We start from the raw sequence: 16,815 nt of genomic DNA on the forward strand, positions 1-16,815 counted from the left end.
CTCTAGTCCACGATAATGTTCGATTTCTGGTCGACGATAATGTTCAGTTTCACGGTAATGTTCCGTCTCTGGTCCACGATAATGTTCGGTTTCACGGTAATGTTCCATTTCTGGTCCACGGTAATGTTCTGTCTCTGGTCAACGATAATGTTCCATCTCTGGTCCACGATAATGTTCGGTTTCACGGTAATGTTCCGTCTCTGGTTCACGATAATTTTGTGTTTCTGTTTCACGGTAATGTTCTGTCTCTGGTCCATGGTAATGTTCTGTCTCTGGTCCACGGTAATGTTCGGTTTCAAGGTAAAGTTCGGTCTCTGGTCCACAGTAATGTTCTGTCTCTGGTCCACGGTAATGTTCTGTCTCTGGTCCACGGTAATGTTCTGTCTCTGGTCCACGGTAATGTTCTGTCTCTGGTCTACGGTAATGTTGTGTCTCTGGTCCACAGTAATGTTCGATCTCTGGTCGACGGTAATGTTCTGTCTCTGGTCCACGGTAATGTTCGATCTCTGGTCCACGATAATGTTCGGTTTCACTTTCACGGTAATGTTCCGTTTCTGGTCCACGATAATTTTGTGTTTCTGTTTCACGTTAATGTTCTGTTTCTGGTCCACGATAACGTTCTGTTTCGGTTTCATGGTAATGTTCTGTCTCTGGTCAATGGTAATGTTCTGTGTCAGGTCCACGATAATGTTCGGTTTCACAGTAATGTTCCGTCTCTGGTCCACGATAATGTTCCGTCTTTGGTCCACGATAATGTTCTGTCTCTGGTCCATGATAATGTTCCGTTTCTGGTCCACGATAATATTCTGTCTCTGGTCCATGATAATGTTCCGTTTCTGGTCCACGATAATGTTCTGTTTCGGTTTCACGGTAATGTTCTGTTTCCGTTTCACGGTAATGTTCTGTCTCTGGTCCACGGTAATGTTGTGTTTCTGTTTCACGGTAATGTTCTGTCTCTGGTTCACGGTAATGTTCTGTCTCTGGTCCACGCTAATGTTCTGTTTCTGTTTCACGGTAATGTTCCGTTTCTGGTTCACGATAATGTTGTGTTTCTGTTTCACGGTAATGTTCTGTCTCTGGTCCACGCTAATGTTCTGTTTCTGTTTCACGGTAATGTTCCGTTTCTGGTCCACGATAATGTTGTGTTTCTGTTTCACGGTAATGTTCCATTTCTGGTCCACGATAATGTTGTGTTTCTGTTTCACGGTAATGTTCCGTTTCTGGTCCACGATAATGTTCTGTTTCGGTTTCACGGTAGTGTTCCATTTCTGGTCCACGATAATGTTCTGTTTCGGTTTCACTGTAATGTTCCGTCTCTGGTCCACGGTAATGTTCGATCTCTGGTCCACGATAATGTTCTGTTTCTGGTCCACGATAATGTTCTGTTTCGGTTTCACGGTAGTGTTCCATTTCTGGTCCACGATAATGTTCTGTTTCTGTTTCACGGTAATGTTCCGTTTCTGGTCCACGATAATTTTGTGTTTCTGTTTCACGTTAATGTTCTGTTTCTGGTCCACGATAATGTTCTGTTTCGGTTTCATGGTAATGATCTGTCTGTGGTCCATGGTAATGTTCTGTGTCAGGTCCACGATAATGTTCGGTTTCACGGTAATGTTCCGTCTCTGGTCCACGATAATGTTCCGTCTTTGGTCCACGATAATGTTCTGTCTCTGGTCCATGATAATTTTCCGTTTCTGGTCCACGATAATGTTCTGTTTCGGTTTCACGGTAATGTTCTGTTTCCGTTTCACGGTAATGTTCTGTCTCTGGTCCACGGTAATGTTCCGTTTCTGTTTCACGGTAATGTTTTGTCTCTGGTCCACGCTAATGTTCTGTTTCTGTTTCACGGTAATGTTCCGTTTCTGGTCCACGATAATGTTGTGTTTCTGTTTCACGGTAATGTTCCGTTTCTGGTCCACGATAATGTTCTGTTTCGGTTTCACGGTAATATTCGGTCTCTGGTCCATGGTAATGTTCGGTTTCACGGTAATGTTCGGTCTCTGGTCCACGATAATTTTGTGTTTCTGTTTCACGGTAATGTTCCGTCTCTGGTCCACGATAATGTTCCGTCTTTGGTCCACGATAATGTTCCATTTCTGGTCCACGATAATTTTGTGTTTCTGTTTCACGGTAATGTTCCGTTTCTGGTCCACGATAATGTTCTGTTTCGGTTTCACTGTAATGTTCTGTCTCTGGTCCACGATAATGTTCCGTTTCTGGTCCACGATAATTTTGTGTTTCTGTTTCACGGTAATGTTCCGTTTCTGGTCCACGATAATGTTCTGTTTCGGTTTCACGGTAATGTTCTGTCTCGTGTCCATGATAATGTTCCGTTTCTGGTCCACGATAATGTTCTGTTTCAGTTTCACGGTAATGTTCCGTTTCTGGTCCACGATAATGTTCTGTTTCTGTTTCACGGTAATGTTCCGTTTCTGGTCCATGATAATGTTCTGTTTCACGGTAATGTTCTGTCTCTGGTCCATGGTAATGTTCTGTCTCTGGTCCACGGTAATGTTCGGTTTCAAGGTAAAGTTCGGTCTCTGGTCCACAGTAATGTTCGATCTCTGGTCCACGGTAATGTTCGATCTCTGGTCCACGATAATGTTCGGTTTCACGGTAATGTTCCGTCTCTGGTCCACGATAACGTTCTGTTTCTGTATCACGGTAATGTTCCGTTTCTGGTCCACGATAATGTTCGGTTTCACGATAATGTTCTGTCTCTGGTCCACGGTAATGTTCTGTGTCTGGTCCACGATAATGTTCGGTTTCACGGTAATGTTCCGTCTCTGGTCCACGATAACGTTCTGTTTCTGTATCACGGTAATGTTCCGTTTCTGGTCCACGATAATGTTCGGTTTCACGATAATGTTCTGTCTCTGGTCCACGGTAATGTTCCGTTTCTGGTCCACGATAATGTTCTGTTTCGGTTTCACGGTAATGTTCTGTCTCGTGTCCATGATAATGTTCCGTTTCTGGTCCACGATAATGTTCTGTTTCAGTTTCACGGTAATGTTCCGTTTCTGGTCCACGATAATGTTCTGTTTCTATTTCACGGTAATGTTCCGTTTCTGGTCCATGATAATGATCTGTTTCACGGTAATGTTCTGTCTCTCGTCCATGGTAATGTTCTGTCTCTGGTCCACGGTAATGTTCGGTTTCAAGGTAAAGTTCGGTCTCTGGTCCACAGTAATGTTCTGTCTCTGGTCCGCGGTAATGTTCTGTCTCTGGTCCACGGTAATGTTCGATCTCTGGTCCACGATAATGTTCGGTTTCACGGTAATGTTCCGTCTCTGGTCCACGATAATGTTCTGTTTCGGTTTCACGGTAATGTTCCGTTTCTGGTCCACGATAATGTTCTGTTTCGGTTTCACGGTAATGTTCCGTCTCTGGTCCACGATAATGTTGTGTTTCTGTTTCACGGTAATTTTCCGTTTCTGGTCCATGATAATTTTCTGATTTACGGTAATGTTCTGTCTCTGGTCCATGGTAATGTTCTGTCTCTGGTCCATGGTAATGTTCTGTCTCTGGTCCACGGTAATGTTCGGTTTCAAGGTAAAGTTCGGTCTCTGGTCCACAGTAATGTTCTGTCTCTGGTCCGCGGTAATGTTCTGTCTCTGGTCCACGGTAATGTTCAATCTCTGGTCCACGATAATGTTCGGTTTCACGGTAATGTTCCGTCTCTCGTCCATGATAATGTTCTGTTTCGGTTTCACGGTAATGTTCCGTATCTGGTCCACGATAATGTTCTGTTTCGGTTTCACGGTAATGTTCCGTCTCTGGTCCACGGTAATGTTCCATCTCTGGTCCACGATAATGTTGTGTTTCTGTTTCACGGTAATGTTCCGTTTCTGGTCCATGATAATGTTCTGTTTCACGGTAATGTTCTGTCTCTGGTCCACGGTAATGTTCTGTCTCTGGTCCACAGTAATGTTCTGTCTCTGGTCCACGGTAATGTTCGATCTCTGGTCCACGATAATGTTCGGTTTCACGGTAATATTCCGTCTCTGGTCCATGATAATGTTCTGTTTCTGTATCACGGTAATGTTCCGTCTCTGGTCCATGATAATGTTCTGTTTCTGGTCCACGATAATGTTCGGTTTCACGGTAATGTTCTGTCTCTGGTCCACGGTAATGTTCTGTGTCTGGTCCACGATAATGTTCGGTTTCACGGTAATGTTCCGTCTCTGGTCCACGATAATGTTCCGTCTTTGGTCCACGATAATGTTCTGTTTCGGTTTCACGGTAATGTTCCGTTTCTGGTCCATGATAATGTTCTGTTTCACGGTAATGTTCCGTTTCTGGTCCATGATAATGTTCTGTTTCACGGTAATGTTCTGTCTCTGGTCCATGGTAATGTTCTGTCTCTGGTCCACGGTAATGTTCGGTTTCAAGGTAAAGTTTGGTCTCTGGTCCACAGTAATGTTCTGTCTCTGGTCCGCGGTAATGTTCTGTCTCTGGTCCACGGTAATGTTCGATCTCTGGTCCACGATAATGTTCGGTTACACGGTAATGTTCCGTCTCTGGTCCACGATAATGTTCTGTTTCGGTTTCACGGTAATGTTCCGTTTCTGGTCCACGATAATGTTCTGTTTCGGTTTCACGGTAATGTTCCGTCTCTGTTCCACGGTAATGTTCCGTCTCTGGTCCACGATAATGTTGTGTTTCTGTTTCACGGTAATTTTCCGTTTCTGGTCCATGATAATTTTCTGATTCACGGTAATGTTCTGTCCCTGGTCCATGGTAATGTTCTGTCTCTGGTCCATGGTAATGTTCTGTCTCTGGTCCACGGAAATGTTTGGTTTCAAGGTAAAGTTCGGTCTCTGGTCCACAGTAATGTTCTGTCTCTGGTCCGCGGTAATGTTCTGTCTCTGGTCCAGGATAATGTTCGGTTTCACGGTAATGTTCCGTCTCTCGTCCACGATAATGTTCTGTTTCGGTTTCACGGTAATATTCCGTCTCTGGTCCACGATAATGTTGTGTTTCTGTTTCACGGTAATGTTCCGTTTCTGGTCCATGATAATGTTCTGTTTCACGGTAATGTTCTGTCTCTGGTCCACGGTAATGTTCTGTCTCTGGTCCACGGTAATGTTCTTTCTCTGGTCCACGGTAATGTTCGATCTCTGGTCCACGATAATGTTCGGTTTCACGGTAATATTCCGTCTCTGGTCCATGATAATGTTCTGTTTCTGTATCACGGTAATGTTCCGTCTCTGGTCCATGATAATGTTCTGTTTCTGTATCACGGTAATGTTCCGTTTCTGGTCCACGATAATGTTCGGTTTCACGGTAATGTTCTGTCTCTGGTCCACGGTAATGTTCTGTGTCTGGTCCACGATAATGTTCGGTTTCACGGTAATGTTCCGTCTCTGGTCCACGATAATGTTCTGTTTCGGTTTCACGGTAATGTTCTGTCTCTGGTCCACGATAATGTTCCGTTTCTGGTCCACGATAATTTTGTGTTTCTGTTTCACGGTAATGTTCCGTTTCTGGTCCACGATAATGTTCTGTTTCGGTTTCACGGTAATGTTCTGTCTCGTGTCCATGATAATGTTCCGTTTCTGGTCCACGATAATGTTCTGTTTCAGTTTCACGGTAATGTTCCGTTTCTGGTCCACGATAATGTTCTGTTTCTATTTCACGGTAATGTTCCGTTTCTTGTCCATGATAATGTTCTGTTTCACGGTAATGTTCTGTCTCTGGTCCATGGTAATGTTCTGTCTCTGGTCCACGGTAATGTTCGGTTTCAAGGTAAAGTTCGGTCTCTGGTCCACAGTAATGTTCTGTCTCTGGTCCGCGGTAATGTTCTGTCTCTGGTCCGCGGTAATGTTCTGTCTCTGGTCCACGGTAATGTTCGATCTCTGGTACACGGTAATGTTCTGTCTCTGGTCCATGGTAATGTTCGATCTCTGGTCCACGATAATGTTCGGTTTCACGGTAATGTTTTGTTTCTGGTCCACGATAATGTTCCGTTTCTGGTCCACGATAATGTTCTGTTTAGGTTTCACGGTAATGTTCTGTCTCTGGTCCACAATAATGTTCCATCTCTGGTCCACGATAATGTTCCGTCTCTGGTCCACGTTAATGTTCTGTCTCTGGTCCACGATAATGTTCCGTTTCTGGTCCACGATAATGTTCTGTTTCGGTTTCACGGTAATGTTCTGTCTCTGGTCCACGATAATGTTCCCTTTCTGGTCCACGATAATGTTCTGTTTTGGTTTCAAGGTAATGTTTTGTCTCTGGTCCACGGTAAAGTTCCGTTTCTGGTCCACGATAATGTTCTGTTTCGGTTTCACGGTAATGTTCCGTTTCTAGTCCACGATAATGTTCTGTTTCTGTTTCACGGTAATGTTCCGTTTCCGGTCCATGATAATGTTCTGTTTCACGGTAATGTTCTGTCCCTGGTCCATGGTAATGTTCTGTCTCTGGTCCACGGTAATATTCGGTTTCAAGGTAAAGTTCGGTCTCTGGTCCACAGTAATGTTCTGTCTCTGGTCCACGGTAATGTTCTGTCTCTGGTCCACGGTAATGTTCTGTCTCTGGTCCATGGTAATGTTCTATCTCTGGTCCATGGTAATGTTCTGTCTCTGGTCCACGGTAATGTTTGATCTCTGGTCCACGATAATGTTCGGTTTCACGGTAATGTTCCGTCTCTGGTCCACGGTAATGTTCTGTCTCTGGTCCACGAAAATGTTGTGTTTCTGTTTCACGGTAATGTTCCGTTTCTGGTCCATGATAATGTTCTTTTTCACGGTAATGTTCTGTCTCTGGTCCATGGTAATGTTCTGTCTCTGGTCCACAGTAATGTTCTGACTCTGGTCCACGGTAATGTTCTGTCTCTGGTCCACGGTAATGTTCTGTCTCTGGTCCACGGTAATGTTCTGTCCCTGGTCCATTGTAATGTTCTGTCTCTGGTCCACGGTAATGTTCGGTTTCAAGGTAAAGTTCGGTCTCTGGTCCACAGTAATGTTCTGTCTCTGGTCCACGGTAATGTTCTGTCTCTGGTCCACGGTAATGTTCTGTCTCTGGTCCATGGTAATGTTCTGTCTCTGGTCCACGGTAATGTTCGATCTCTGGTCCACTATAATGTTCGGTTTCACGGTAATGTTCCGTCTCTGGTCCACGGTAATGTTCCGTCTCTGGTCCACGAAAATGTTGTATTTCTGTTTCACGGTAATGTTCCGTTTCTGGTCCATGATAATGTTCTTTTTCACGGTAATGTTCTGTCTCTGGTCCATGGTAATGTTCTGTCTCTGGTCCACAGTAATGTTCTGTCTCTGGTCCACAGTAATGTTCTGTCTCTGGTCCACGGTAATGTTCGATCTCTGGTCCACGATAATGTTCGGTTTCACGGTAATGTTCCGTCTCTGGTCCACGATAATGTTCTATTTCGGTTTCACGGTAATGTTCCGTTTCTGGTCCACGATAATATTCTGTTTCGGTTTCACGGTAATGTTCCGTCTCTGGTCCACGGTAATGTTCTGTCTCTGGTCCACGGTAATGATCTTTCTCTGGTCAACGGTAATGTTCTGTCTCTGGTCCACGGTAATGTTCGATCTCTGGTCCACGATAATGTTCGGTTTCACGGTAATGTTCCGTCTCTGGTCCACGATAATGTTCTGTTTCGGTTTCATGGTAATGTTCCGTTTCTGGTCCACGGTAATGTTCGGTTTCAAGGTAAAGTTCGGTCTCTGGTCCACAGTAATGTTCTGTCTCTTGTCCACGGTAATGTTCTGTCTCTGGTCCACGGTAATGTTCTGTCTCTGGTCCACGGTAATGTTCTGTCTCTGGTCCACGGTAATGTTCGATCTCTGGTCCACGATAATGTTCGGTTTCACGGTAATGTTCCGTCTCTGGTCCACGGTAATTTTCTGTTTCGGTTTCACGGTAATGTTCCGTTTCTGGTCCACGGTAATGTTCTGTCTCTGGTCCACGGTAATGATCTTTCTCTGGTCAACGGTAATGTTCTGTCTCTGGTCCACGGTAATGTTCGATCTCTGGTCCACGATAATGTTCGGTTTCACGGTAATGTTCCGTCTCTGGTCCACGATAATGTTCTGTTTCGGTTTCACGGTAATGTTCCGTTTCTAGTCCACGATAATGTTCTGTTTCTGTTTCACGGTAATGTTCCGTTTCTGGTCCATGATAATGTTCTGTTTCACGGTAATGTTCTGTCCCTGGTTCATGGTAATGTTCTGTCTCTGGTCCACGGTAATGTTCGGTTTCAAGGTAAAGTTCGGTCTCTGGTCCACAGTAATGTTCTGTCTCTGGTCCACGGTAATGTTCTGTCTCTGGTCCACGGTAATGTTCTGTCTCTGGTCCACGGTAATGTTCTGTCTCTTGTCCACGGTAATGTTCGATCTCTGGTCCACGATAATGTTCGGTTTCACGGTAATGTTCCGTCTCTGGTCCACGGTAATGTTCCATCTCTGGTCCACGAAAATGTTGTGTTTCTGTTTCACGGTAATGTTCCGTTTCTGGTCCATGATAATGTTCTTTTTCACGGTAATGTTCTGTGTCTGGTCCATGGTAATGTTCTGTCTCTGGTCCACAGTAATGTTCTGTCTCTGGTCCGCGGTAATGTTATGTCTCTGGTCCACGGTAATGTTCTGTCTCTTGTTCACGGTAATGTTCTGTCTCTGGTCCACGGTAATGTTCTGTCTCTGGTCCACGGTAATGTTCGATCTCTGGTCCACGATAATGTTCGGTTTCACGGTAATGTTCCGTCTCAGGTCCACGATAATGTTCTGTTTCGGTTTCACGGTAATGTTCCGTTTCTGGTCCACGATAATATTCTGTTTCGGTTTCACGGTAATGTTCCGTCTCTGGTCCACGGTAACGTTCGGTTTCAAGGTAAAGTTCGGTCTCTGGTCCACAGTAATGTTCTGTCACTGGTCCACGGTAATGTTCTGTCTCTGGTCCACGGTAATGTTCTGTCTCTGGTTCAGGGTACTGTTCTGTCTCTGGTCCACGGTAATGTTCGATCTCTGGTCAACGATAATGTTCGGTTTCACGGTAATGTTCCGTCTCTGGTCCACGATAATGTTCTGTTTCGGTTTCATGGTAATGTTCCGTTTCTGGTCCACGGTAATGTTCGGTTTCAAGGTAAAGTTCGGTCTCTGGTCCACAGTAATGTTCTGTCTCTTGTCCACGGTAATGTTCTGTCTCTGGTCCACGGTAATGTTCTGTCTCTGGTCCACGGTAATGTTCTGTCTCTGGTCCATGGTAATGTTCTGTCTCTGGTCCACGGTAATGTTCGATCTCTGGTCCACGATAATGTTCGGTTTCACGGTAATGTTCCGTCTCTGGTCCACGGTAATGTTCCGTCTCTGGTCCACGAAAATGTTGTATTTCTGTTTCACGGTAATGTTCCGGTTCTGGTCCATGATAATGTTCTTTTTCACGGTAATGTTCTGTCTCTGGTCCATGGTAATGTTCTGTCTCTGGTCCACAGTAATGTTCTGTCTCTGGTCCACAGTAATGTTCTGTCTCTGGTCCACGGTAATGTTCGATCTCTGGTCCACGATAATGTTCGGTTTCACGGTAATGTTCCGTCTCTGGTCCACGATAATGTTCTATTTCGGTTTCACGGTAATGTTCCGTTTCTGGTCCACGATAATATTCTGTTTCGGTTTCACGGTAATGTTCCGTCTCTGGTCCACGGTAATGTTCCTTCCCTGGTCCACGATAATGTTGTGTTTCTTTTTCACGGTAATGTTCCGTTTTTGGTCCATAATAATGTTCTGTTTCATGGTAATGTTCTGTCTCTGGTCCACGGTAACGTTCGGTTTCAAGGTAAAGTTCGGTCTCTGGTCCACAGTAATGTTCTGTCTCTGGTCCACGGTAATGTTCTGTGTCTGGTCCACGGTAATGTTCTGTCTCTGGTTCACGGTACTGTTCTTTCTCTGGTCAACGGTAATGTTCGATCTCTGGTCCACGATAATGTTCGGTTTCACGGTAATGTTCCGTCTCTGGTCCACGATAATGTTCTGTTTCGGTTTCATGGTAATGTTCCGTTTCTGGTCCACGGTAATGTTCGGTTTCAAGGTAAAGTTCGGTCTCTGGTCCACAGTAATGTTCTGTCTCTTGTCCACGGTAATGTTCTGTCTCTGGTCCACGGTAATGTTCTGTCTCTGGTCCACGGTAATGATCTGTCTCTGGTCCACGGTAATGTTCGATCTCTGGTCCACGATAATGTTCGGTTTCACGGTAATGTTCCGTCTCTGGTCCACGGTAATTTTCTGTTTCGGTTTCACGGTAATGTTCCGTTTCTGGTCCACGGTAATGTTCTGTCTCTGGTCCACGGTAATGTTCTTTCTCTGGTCAACGGTAATGTTCTGTCTCTGGTCCACGGTAATGTTCGATCTCTGGTCCACGATAATGTTCGGTTTCACGGTAATGTTCCGTCTCTGGTCCACGATAATGTTCTGTTTCGGTTTCACGGTAATGTTCCGTTTCTAGTCCACGATAATGTTCTGTTTCTGTTTCACGGTAATGTTACGTTTCTGGTCCATGATAATGTTCTGTTTCACGGTAATGTTCTGTCCCTGGTTCATGGTAATGTTCTGTCTCTGGTCCACGGTAATGTTCGGTTTCAAGGTAAAGTTCGGTCTCTGGTCCACAGTAATGTTCTGTCTCTGGTCCACGGTAATGTTCTGTCTCTGGTCCACGGTAATGTTCTGTCTCTGGTCCATGGTAATGTTCTATCTCTGGTCCACGGTAATGTTCTGTCTCTTGTCCACGGTAATGTTCGATCTCTGGTCCACGATAATGTTCGGTTTCACGGTAATGTTCCGTTTCTGGTCCACGGTAATGTTCCATCTCTGGTCCACGAAAATGTTGTGTTTCTGTTTCACGGTAATGTTCCGTTTCTGGTCCATGATAATGTTCTTTTTCACGGTAATGTTCTGTCTCTGGTCCATGGTAATGTTCTGTCTCTGGTCCACAGTAATGTTCTGTCTCTGGTCCGCGGTAAGGTTCTGTCTCTGGTCCACGGTAATGTTCTGTCTCTTGTCCACGGTAATGTTCTGTCTCTGGTCCACGGTAATGTTCTGTCTCTGGTCCACGGTAATGTTCGATCTCTGGTCCACGATAATGTTCGGTTTCACGGTAATGTTCCGTCTCAGGTCCACGATAATGTTCTGTTTCGGTTTCACGGTAATGTTCCGTTTCTGGTCCACGATAATATTCTGTTTCGGTTTCACGGTAATGTTCCGTCTCTGGTCCACGGTAACGTTCGGTTTCAAGGTAAAGTTCGATCTCTGGTCCACAGTAATGTTCTGTCTCTGGTCCACGGTAATGTTCTGTCTCTGGTCCACGGTAATGTTCTGTCTCTGGTTCCCGGTACTGTTCTGTCTCTGGTCCACGGTAATGTTCCGTCTCTGGTCCACGATAATGTTCTGTTTCGGTTTCATGGTAATGTTCCGTTTCTGGTCCACGGTAATGTTCGGTTTCAAGGTAAAGTTCGGTCTCTGGTCCACAGTAATGTTCTGTCTCTTGTCCACGGTAATGTTCTGTCTCTGGTCCACGGTAATGTTCTGTCTCTGGTCCACGGTAATGTTCTGTCTCTGGTCCACGGTAATGTTCGATCTCTGGTCCACGATAATGTTCGGTTTCACGGTAATGTTCCGTCTCTGGTCCACGGTAATGTTCTGTTTCGGTTTCACGGTTATGTTCCGTTTCTGGTCCACGGTAATGTTCTGTCTCTGGTCCACGGTAATGTTCTTTCTCTGGTCAACGGTAATGTTCTGTCTCTGGTCCACGGTAATGTTCGATCTCTGGTCCACGATAATGTTCGGTTTCACGGTAATGTTCCGTCTCTGGTCCACGATAATGTTCTGTTTCGGTTTCACGGTAATGTTCCGTTTCTAGTCCACGATAATGTTCTGTTTCTGTTTCACGGTAATGTTCCGTTTCTGGTCCATGATAATGTTCTGTTTCACGGTAATGTTCTGTCCCTGGTCCATGGTAATGTTCTGTCTCTGGTCCACGGTAATGTTCGGTTTCAAGGTAAAGTTCGGTCTCTGGTCCACAGTAATGTTCTGTCTCTGGTCCACGGTAATGTTCTGTCTCTGGTCCACGGTAATGTTCTGTCTCTGGTCCATAGTAATGTTCTATCTCTGGTCCACGGTAATGTTCTGTGTCTGGTCCACGGTAATGTTTGATCTCTGGTCCACGATAATGTTCGGTTTCACGGTAATGTTCCGTCTCTGGTCCACGGTAATGTTCCGTCTCTGGTCCACGACAATGTAGTGTTTCTGTTTCACGGTAATGTTCCGTTTCTGGTCCATGATAATGTTCTTTTTCACGGTAATGTTCTGTCTCTGGTCCATGGTAATGTTCTGTCTCTGGTCCACAGTAATGTTCTGTCTCTGGTCCACGGTAATGTTCTGTCTCTGGTCCACGGTAATGTTCTGTCTCTGGTCCACGGTAATGTTCTGTCTCTGGTCCACGGTAATGTTCGATCTCTGGTCCACGATAATGTTCGGTTTCACGGTAATGTTCCGTCTCTGGTCCACGATAATGTTCTTTTTCGGTTTCACGGTAATGTTCCGTTTTTGGTCCACGATAATATTCTGTTTCGGTTTCACGGTAATGTTCCGTCTCTGGTCCACGGTAATGTTCCTTCCCTGGTCCACGATAATGTTGTGTTTTTTTTTCACGGTAATGTTCCGTTTTTGGTCCATGATAATGTTCTGTTTCATGGTAATGTTCTGTCTCTGGTCCACGGTAACGTTCGGTTTCAAGGTAAAGTTCGGTCTCTGGTCCACAGTAATGTTCTGTCTCTGGTCCACGGTAATGTTCTGTCTCTGGTCCACGGTAATGTTCTGTCTCTGGTTCACGGTACTGTTCTGTCTCTGGTCCACGGTAATGTTCGATCTCTGGTCCACGATAATGTTCGGTTTCACGGTAATGTTCCGTCTCTGGTCCACGATAATGTTCTGTTTCGGTTTCATGGTAATGTTCCGTTTCTGGTCCACGGTAATGTTCGGTTTCAAGGTAAAGTTCGGTCTCTGGTCCACAGTAATGTTCTGTCTCTTGTCCACGGTAATGTTCTGTCTCTTGTCCACGGTAATGTTCTGTCTCTGGTCCACGGTAATGTTCTTTCTCTGGTCCACTGTAATGTTCGATCTCTGGTCCACGATAATGTTCGGTTTCACGGTAATGTTCCGTCTCTGGTCCACGGTAATGTTCTGTTTCGGTTTCACGGTAATGTTCCGTTTCTGGTCCACGGTAATGTTCTGTCTCTGGTCCACGGTAATGTTCTTTCTCTGGTCAACGGTAATGTTCTGTCTCTGGTCCACGGTAATGTTCGATCTCTGGTCCACGATAATGTTCGGTTTCACGGTAATGTTCCGTCTCGGGTCCACGATAATGTTCTGTTTCGGTTTCACGGTAATGTTCCGTCTCTGGTCCACGGTAATGTTCCGTCTCTGGTCCACGAAAATGTTGTGTTTCTGTTTCACGGTAATGTTCCGTTTCTGGTCCATGATAATGTTCTTTTTCACGGTAATGTTCTGTCTCTGGTCCATGGTAATGTTCTGTCTCTGGTCCACAGTAATGTTCTGTCTCTGGTCCACGGTAATGTTCGATCTCTGGTCCACGATAATGTTCGGTTTCACGGTAATGTTCCGTCTCTGGTCCACGATAATGTTCTATTTCGGTTTCACGGTAATGTTCCGTTTCTGGTCCACGATAATATTCTGTTTCGGTTTCACGGTAATGTTCCGTCTCTGGTCCACGGTAATGTTCCTTCCCTGGTCCACGATAATGTTGTGTTTCTTTTTCACGGTAATGTTCCGTTTTTGGTCCATGATAATGTTCTGTTTCATGGTAATGTTCTGTCTCTGGTCCACGGTAACGTTCGGTTTCAAGGTAAAGTTCGGTCTCTGGTCCACAGTAATGTTCTGTCTCTGGTCCACGGTAATGTTCTGTCTCTGGTCCACGGTAATGTTCTGTCTCTGGTTCACGGTACTGTTCTTTCTCTGGTCCACGGTAATGTTCGATCTCTGGTCCACGATAATGTTCGGTTTCACGGTAATGTTCCGTCTCTGGTCCACGATAATGTTCTGTTTCGGTTTCATGGTAATGTTCCGTTTCTGGTCCACGGTAATGTTCGGTTTCAAGGTAAAGTTCGGTCTCTGGTCCACAGTAATGTTCTGTCTCTTGTCCACGGTAATGTTCTGTCTCTGGTCCACGGTAATGTTCTGTCTCTGGTCCACGGTAATGTTCTGTCTCTGGTCCACGGTAATGTTCGATCTCTGGTCCACGATAATGTTCGGTTTCACGGTAATGTTCCGTCTCTGGTCCACGGTAATTTTCTGTTTCGGTTTCACGGTAATGTTCCGTTTCTGGTCCACGGTAATGTTCTGTCTCTGGTCCACGGTAATGTTCTTTCTCTGGTCAACGGTAATGTTCTGTCTCTGGTCCACGGTAATGTTCGATCTCTGGTCCACGATAATGTTCGGTTTCACGGTAATGTTCCGTCTCTGGTCCACGATAATGTTCTGTTTCGGTTTCACGGTAATGTTCCGTTTCTGGTCCATGATAATGTTCTGTTTCACGGTAATGTTCTGTCCCTGGTTCATGGTAATGTTCTGTCTCTGGTCCACGGTAATGTTCGGTTTCAAGGTAAAGTTCGGTCTCTGGTCCACAGTAATGTTCTGTCTCTGGTCCACGGTAATGTTCTGTCTCCGGTCCACGGTAATGTTCTGTCTCTGGTCCATGGTAATGTTTTATCTCTGGTCCACGGTAATGTTCTGTCTCTTGTCCACGGTAATGTTCGATCTCTGGTCCACGATAATGTTCGGTTTCACGGTAATGTTCCGTCTCTGGTCCACGGTAATGTTCCATCTCTGGTCCACGAAAATGTTGTGTTTCTGTTTCACGGTAATGTTCCGTTTCTGGTCCATGATAATGTTCTTTTTCACGGTAATGTTCTGTCTCTGGTCCACAGTAATGTTCTGTCTCTGGTCCGTGGTAATGTTCTGTCTCTGGTCCACGGTAATGTTCTGTCTCTTGTCCACGGTAATGTTCTGTCTCTGGTCCACGGTAATGTTCTGTCTCTGGTCCACGGTAATGTTCGATCTCTGGTCCACGATAATGTTCGGTTTCACGGTAATGTTCCGTCTCAGGTCCACGATAATGTTCTGTTTCGGTTTCACGGTAATGTTCCGTTTCTGGTCCACGATAATATTCTGTTTCGGTTTCACGGTAATGTTCCGTCTCTGGTCCACGGTAATGTTGTGTTTCTTTTTCACGGTAATGTTCCGTTTTTGGTCCATGATAATGTTCTGTTTCATGGTAATGTTCTGTCTCTGGTCCACGGTAACGTTCGGTTTCAAGGTAAAGTTCGGTCTCTGGTCCACAGTAATGTTCTGTCTCTGGTCCACGGTAATGTTCTGTCTCTGGTCCACGGTAATGTTCTGTCTCTGGTTCACGGTACTGTTTTGTCTCTGGTCCACGGTAATGTTCGATCTCTGGTCAACGATAATGTTCGGTTTCACGGTAATGTTCCGTCTCTGGTCCACGATAATGTTCTGTTTCGGTTTCATGGTAATGTTCCGTTTCTGGTCCACGGTAATGTTCGGTTTCAAGGTAAAGTTCGGTCTCTGGTCCACAGTAATGTTCTGTCTCTTGTCCACGGTAATGTTCTGTCTCTGGTCCACGGTAATGTTCTGTCTCTGGTCCACGGTAATGTTCTGTCTCTGGTCCCCGGTAATGTTCGATCTCTGGTCCACGATAATGTTCGGTTTCACGGTAATGTTCCGTCTCTGGTCCACGGTAATGTTCTGTTTCGGTTTCACGGTAATGTTCCGTTTCTGGTCCACGGTAATGTTCTGTCTCTGGTCCACGGTAATGTTCTTTCTCTGGTCAACGGTAATGTTCTGTCTCTGGTCCACGGTAATGTTCGATCTCTGGTCCACGATAATGTTCGGTTTCACGGTAATGTTCCGTTTCTAGTCCACGATAATGTTCTGTTTCTGTTTCACGGTAATGTTCCGTTTCTGGTCCATGATAATGTTCTGTTTCACGGTAATGTTCTGTCCCTGGTCCATGGTAATGTTCTGTCTCTGGTCCACGGTAATGTTCGGTTTCAAGGTAAAGTTCGGTCTCTGGTCCACAGTAATGTTCTGTCTCTGGTCCACGGTAATGTTCTGTCTCTGGTCCACGGTAATGTTCTGTCTCTGGTCCATAGTAATGTTCTATCTCTGGTCTGCGGTAATGTTCTGTGTCTGGTCCACGGTAATGTTTGATCTCTGGTCCACGATAATGTTCGGTTTCACGGTAATGTTCCGTCTCTGGTCAACGGTAATGTTCCGTCTCTGGTCCACGACAATGTTGTGTTTCTGTTTCACGGTAATGTTCCGTTTTTGGTCCATGATAATGTTCTTTTTCACGGTAATGTTCTGTCTCTGGTCCATGGTAATGTTCTGTCTCTGGTCCACGGTAATGTTCTGTCTCTGGTCCACGGTAATGTTCTGTCTCTGGTCCACGGTAATGTTCTGTCTCTGGTCCACGGTAATGTTCTGTCTCTGGTCCACGGTAATGTTCGATCTCTGGTCCACGATATTGTTCGGTTTCACGGTAATGTTCCGTCTCTGGTCCACGATAATGTTCTTTTTCGGTTTCACGGTAATGTTCCGTTTTTGGTCCACGATAATATTCTGTTTCGGTTTCACGGTAATGTTCCGTCTCTGGTCCACGGTAATGTTCCTTCCCTGGTCCACGATAATGTTGTGTTTCTTTTTCACGGTAATGTTCCGTTTTTGGTCCATGATAATGTTCTGTTTCATGGTAATGTTCTGTCTCTGGTCC

The sequence above is a fragment of the Leuresthes tenuis genome, unplaced genomic scaffold, assembly GCF_036924035.1.
Source record: "Leuresthes tenuis unplaced genomic scaffold, fLeuTen1.0.hap1 SCAF_23, whole genome shotgun sequence".
Lineage (NCBI taxonomy): Eukaryota > Metazoa > Chordata > Actinopteri > Atheriniformes > Atherinopsidae > Leuresthes > Leuresthes tenuis.